Source organism: Lathyrus oleraceus, chromosome 1 (genome assembly GCF_024323335.1).
Source record: "Lathyrus oleraceus cultivar Zhongwan6 chromosome 1, CAAS_Psat_ZW6_1.0, whole genome shotgun sequence".
Classification (NCBI taxonomy): domain Eukaryota; kingdom Viridiplantae; phylum Streptophyta; class Magnoliopsida; order Fabales; family Fabaceae; genus Lathyrus; species Lathyrus oleraceus.
In genome coordinates, this window is record NC_066579.1 from 437,567,706 (window position 1) to 437,574,738 (window position 7,033).

Consider the following 7,033-nt stretch of genomic DNA (forward strand, 5'->3'; position numbering starts at 1 on the left):
ACTCAAACTTTCAACATTCTTTGAGTTGTTGCAGCTGATGTCTCACAGTTGTTTGCTGCTACAATTCCCTTTTGTGATCATGACCAAAAGTGTATTTTCTGTAAGAACAAAAAATGTTCTACAACAGATTCCATGATTTTGATGATAACAAAGGATGAAACCAAAAATGGCACCCTAACGAAAAGTTTCTAAGTGTGCAGGGTTCTAAGGAAAGAAGGAAGAGATCTGATGACGTCATCAGATACAGAATCATATCAGATACAAATTATCAGAAGACCAGAAGTAGAAACACGTTCAAGAAAGTCTAACTCTGAGCAAAACAGCAAAATATCAAAAGCATCTGAACAAGAAGTACGCTCTAGAAGTTCTGACTCTGAACAACGGTATGTCAAACTCCAGAAGCTCTCAGCGGTATCTGAAGAAACCATCAGAACTCAAAAGAGATCAACATCAGAAGTTAGATAGCAAGATTCCAAGATTCCAGAAACATGAAGACTCTGATCATGGATTTCCTAATAAAGAAAGAGTAACGTTAACTTCAAATAAAGGCTTGGAAATGGATTTCCTAATACAGAAAGAGACGTTAACTCCAAATTCAAATGAAAAGGAACTATATTTGGAAAGAAGTCTTTCGAGGAGAAAAAGTAGTGTTGGCAAGAAGCTATATAAGTTATGGCATTGATTCAAAATTATTGGCCATCAATTTCAAACTACTTCACTCCTATATAAAGGACTGCAATCAACATTAAGAATATAGACAGAGAACATACTGAAACATCAACACACATAAAAACGTTTTATTCTCTCAATCTTCACGAAGCTTTTGCTTAGAACGTGAAACACTTTTTGTTCTTACTGTTGTAATATTTGCTTATCTTAGAAGCACTCTAGATTACATTGTCTTTTATCTATTGTTTTATTTCCTCAAGTGACTCTGCGCAGTCTGTATACTTGAGAGGACTAAGAGATCTTTCTCTTAGACATTGGTTGTAAACAATATTTCAAGATTAGTGGATTAAGTCCTTGTTGAAGGCGAAATCACCTTGGCCGGGTGGACTGGAGTAGCTTTGTGTTATAAGCGAACCAGTATAAATTCCTTGTGTGGTTTTTATTTTAAAAAGGGCTTATTTTCCAAAACAATTCAAACCCCCCCCCCCCTTTCTTGTTTTTCTCACCTTCATTTTCTCTTCATCAAAATCTTGTCTTGTAACCTTTTCTTCATCCCCTTGAGATTCCTTCTTGTTCGCATTGCATTATTATGCAAAATGACTGAACCATTGACACTTATAACACTGCCCCTTGCTCATGTCAAACCTCTTCCTTTCACCTCTAAAGTTTCCTTGACCAACATGTTTTTTATAGCTTCTCTCACCCCTTTGACAAGTCGAATTCTTTGAAATTTGGGACTCTCTTCCCAAAAATTCTGAAAATTCCCTTTACTCTTCATGGGCTATTTTCCTTTCGATCTCTTGTCATTCTCATTGAAACGAGATTGCAAAGCGATCTCCGAGTGATTCTCGTTGCAAAATCGTTGATTGTTTCATTTTCCTCCATTTGAATCAATTCAAGCTGACGTTTGTGATTTTGTAACCTTACCATCTTTGCCTTGTCAGCCCCTACATAGGCCTTCTCTAGGATCTCCCACACTTGCTTTGAGGATTCACAATTACCAACTTTCTCAAAAAAAAAATCCATCAATACATTGATGTATCAAGAACCATGCTTTGAAGTCTTTCTTCTTCTCTTCCTTGTGTGTTTCTTGTTGCGCCTCTGCAACATTCTGAACAAGAGGAGTAACATCATTTTTTATCACTTCAAGAACATCTTGGTAGCCAAACAACACCTTCATTTGTTTATACTATTTGTCGTAGTTCTTCGGGTTAAGGATAGGTAGGTTTGTTGGGATTGTTTCATTGGAGACAAAATTCAAGTTGCACACTAGGTGTTTGTGGATCTGAACCAGGATCTTGATGCCAAATGTTAGAACAAGACACCATAAGATCAGTGAACAATAGTGAAGAAATTTTGGATGTGGAGAGAGAGAGAGAGAGAGAGAGAGAGAGAGAGAGAGAGATTGTGATTGCATTAACTTGGATGAGTGTGCATCTAAAACACTTATATATGAGTTACAACTTGTTTGAGAATTAAAATTGACCAAGTAAAATAACAAAAAATACAAAATATCGCGCTTGTAACCGGTTAACCAAAGTTGTTAACCGATTACACTTGACACTGAAAAAAATGGAAATTAAATCAGCTTCAATGGTAACCGGTTAACCAAAACTGTTAACCGGTTACATCTGCGAAAACATAACATTTATGCTACTGGAATGAATCTCATGTCTTGCTGTAATCATCTAACTACCCGTATTATCCAATTACATCACTTGAATTAGTTGTAAAAGATGAACACATGTGACACATGAGTCCAATATCAAAATATTGTTGAAGGAATTTCCACATATATAATCGAGTGTTTCTCTACTATACATGAGTTCTCCATCATTCAAGGTACTTGCAACACAACCTTAAGAGATTGATGCATGTAATGTATTATTTCCATTCCTCTTTGTTGTTCCAACACTCGCTCTTTAAGTGCCCTCTCATACCACAATTGTAGCATTCAAGATTCTCTTTTCTAAGAGATTTTTCTGTATCACTGTCTTGACTCCCACTAGACCTTCACTCTGTTGATATGCCTTTTATCATTACTGAAGCCTTTCTTTGCGTTTCTAGCCTTTCTTACTTATACTTGTGTCTAGATTCTTCTCCAATAAACTAGTAAATAGTAGTATCATCAAAATGAAGAGAGTATGTAGTATTTCAATTTTGTCCGAACAAATAAAAATATAAATAAAAAAATATGCATGTATTATATTATATAATATTGCATCTTTCATTTTTTATTTCTTCAAATAAATCTTAAAAATATAAAAGGAAATCAATATAGTCGTTTATTTTGAGTCATCAATACATTATTGTTATTTTTTATTTCATAAAAAAAGTTATATTATTTACATTTGAAATATATATATATATATATATATATATATATATATATATATATATATATATATATATATATATATATATATATATATAATACCACAATTAATCTAACAGAAGCAGAAGCAAGAGCGAAATATGTATAACAAAGTAAAGAAATGGTAGAGAAGTATAGAGAATTTTCTTTCAAACTTCTCTTTTAAAAACTTGATTACAAAAGAAACTTAAATCCCTTTATATAGGGAAGCAAAAGCTTACTATTTAAGCCGGTAACATCTACCTACAATAGTAGGTGAATAAAAAACTTTTACAAAATAAAATTAAGTGCATACATTTATGCCTAAAGACAAGAGATTCTTATTCCCTTAAGATAAGAAGATAAGATTCTTTCTTATATTTTGCTTTTGGTAACTTTTGCTTTTGACAAGATTCTTATTTCATTAACCTTGTCTTTTGCTTTCGTTTATTGATTCTTTTTCATTATTGCTTTGAAATGGCAAACAAGATAGGATTCTTTCTTATCTTCTGCCTTTAATTATTGATTCTTATTTTTTGCTTTCTCGTTTGCTTTCTGGGCCATGGATTGAATCATTGCGTCCCAGAAATCCTCTGCAATTGGGTCCTCTACTTGGGCTTCTCCTGCCAAACAGTCAAAGTTGTGAGAATCAATTGATCCCATGGAAGAGCTGGTCTTCATAGATGAATCCTCATCTTTTGATGCTTTTGCTGGAAAAGTGGAGAAGAATTGGTTTTTCATATGGTCCAAAGTTCTAACCATGATTTTATCTTCTGATTCATTTGGATATTTTCTCTGGAAGAAGTTCTTCAGATTTCCCATAGACATTTGTTGGGAGCTTTGCTCTTTGACCTTATTACTTTGGTCTTCAGCTATAGTTGTTTGAATTAAATTTCTTATTTTCTGGACTTCTTCGGAACTCATTTTGTTCCACCATTTATATAAGAAATTTCTTTCTAAAATGGGTATGTTGAATTTATCTTGAGATATGGTGATTGACCATCTCCATATCCATGTAATCTGAAATTTGGTAAAGAACCAAAATGGATATTGTCCGGTGATTAAATTATCAGATAAAATATTGGTAATAATTGGGCTATTGTCACAGCAGGGATTGTATAAATCAAGTAATTCTTTGGGTAGCATTTCCAAAGACGGACCAAATTTAGTCAACCATTCATAAAACCAATTTGGTATAGGTCTATTAATCATCTCTGGATTAATAGAGAAAAACCAAGAATGCTTATTCTTGGGATTTTGATAATAAAAAGCTTGAGTAAAAGCTTGGACATAGTCCCAGTAATTAAAGTAAATATAATTTCCTTCTGCAATTCTTATTGCCTTTTCACCATTTGGATTAAGACCCCATTCTCTTGGTAACAGGATTTTATTAATGTGACATTTACTGAAGTTTATAAAACTTTCAGGATTATTATTCTGGTAATGGTGAGTAAATGTTTCCGATTCGATAACCGTTAGAAGAATTTCTAGGTGAGGCCTAGATTTTCCATGTAGGCCTGGATATCCTCTTGATTCGAGGTATCTAGTTTTAATAGACCATCAATCATTTGGATTGATTTTGATATCTTCGTCATCAATATACATGATTTTTTCAGTTACTGGATTTTCAAAATAATCCAATTGCTCTTGAGGTGGGTTATTAACCGCAACTTCTTTGTAAGATGTACTTTTATTAGAGGAGGAGGAAGGAATATCTTCCTTTTTAGATAAAGATGCAGGTAATTGTTGCATTTTTCTACCTTTGTAAATTGTAGTCCAATCCCCTATTAGAGGAATGTTTGATTCTGGCTGGGGTAACATATTGTTACTCCCCCTTCCACCACGGCCATAACCGCGGCCTCTTCCCCTATACGGGATCATCATTTTTTCCCTACAAAAATTCACGAGTTAAATAATCAGCAAGTGAATTATTTTCACCTTTAATGTGTTGAATGTCAAATTCAAACATAGATAATTGAGATTGCCAGCTAGCAAAAATTTGCTTAGCAACAAGATTTTTAACATCTTTTTCAATAATTGATTTAGCTGAGCTACAATCAATTTTTAATAAAAATTTCTTATTAAGAAGATCATCTTGAAAATTTGAAATGCATTTTATAATAGAGAGCATTTCTTTTTTGATAGTAGAATATTTTGATTGGGTAGGATTCCATTTTCCAAAGGTAAATCTGACTAAAACTTCTTTTGATGTATCAGGTATAATTTGTTTAAGGATTCCTCCATAGCCTAAGTCGGAAGCATCCGTTTCAACAATTTTGAAATATTTAGGATTAGCAAGGGATAAACAAGGCAACCATTTAACTTTATTTTTAATTCTTTGGACTGTCTGAGAATGTTTATCAATCCAAGGGCCAAGATTCTTTTTAAGCCTAGCATGTAATATGGCAGTATCTTTTACAAGATTTTCATAATAATCTGCTATATAATTAAGACTACCAAGAAACCTTTGTAATTGTTTTTTATCTGTAATAATATTGGGGAATTTAGAAGCGAATTCAATACTTCTTTGTATAGGAATTATAGTTCCTTGGTCAATTTCATGACCTAAAAATCTAACTTTTGTTTGAAAAAGTTTCATCTTAGTAGCAGATATAACTAACCCATTATGTTTAACTAATCCTTTGAATATTTTTAAATGTTTAACATGTTGATCTATAGTTTTAGAAAAAACTAAGACATCATCAATATAAACAATTATAAATTCAGTATAAGGATTAAAAATATCATTCATAATATTTTGAAATTCAGAAGGGGCATTTTTAAGGCCAAAAGGAAGGACATTTCATTCATAATGTCCAAAAGGAACAGTAAAGGTTGTTTTATACTTATCAGATTCATTAATCTGAATTTGCCAATAACCAGATTTCATATCAAATTTAGAGAAGATTAAAGCATTGTTTAATCTATCTAAAAGATCTTTTTTATTAGGAATAGGATATCTAATCCATTTTAACACTTTATTAAGAGGTTTGTAATTTATAACAAGTCTAGGGACCCTACGTTCCCTTTCGGCAGCATTATTAACATAAAAAGTTGTGCAGCTCCAAGGAGATTTGGATTTTCTTATTAAATTTTTCTCTAAAAGAGATTCTATCTTCTTTTTGAATAAATCCAAATACTCATGATTCATTTGAGCAGGCCTAGCTTTAGTGGGAATCTGACTTTCATTAAAGTCATCAAGATAAGATAAAGAAATAACATGTTTCTTTCTATCCCAAAAGGCATTAGGTAAATCATTGCAGATTTCATCTCTAAACTGTTGATCAATTAATTTAATTTAATTTTGAATTTCAAATTTCTTAAGTTGAGAAGTAATGTTTAATAAATCTACTTCTTCTTTAAGAAAACAAATTTGTTTTTCTTTTTTAAGAAGAACATCTTTAACTTCATTAACCATCCTAGTATGAGGATCAGTAATAAATTCAAAAGTAATTCTTTTGTTATTGATAATGGAGGTAATTCCCTTTTGATCAATATTAATTAGAGGCATAATTTTATGCAGAAAAAGAGTTCCTAATATGATTCTATGAGTTAAATTTTTTACAAGAATAAAATGAGTAGGTAAATAAATATCTTTGTTATAAATATAAGCATTAGACAACTTATAATTAACCGTGAGTTTATCTCCTCCAGCTTGGGTAAGAGATTGTGTGGTTTTATCAAAGTATTTAGTGGGAATAATTCCTTCTTGAAGGCAGTTTAAATCAGCGCCACTATCAATAAGGGCAACTTCATTTTCTAATATGAAATTTCTATTAATAACTAAAGTTATTCTAACAACCCATTTTTGAGAGGTCACTCTATCAATGAGAGAAAGGACTTCATCACTATGTGAAGGATTACTAGTTGAAGATATCTCTTCAACCTTGGAATTACTAGATTCTAACAAAGTGAATCTTTGAGATAAACCATAGTTTTCTATTTTAATCTGAGATATCTCATTCTTTAAGAGATTTATTTCTCTATTTAAATCCATAATAGAAACAGGAG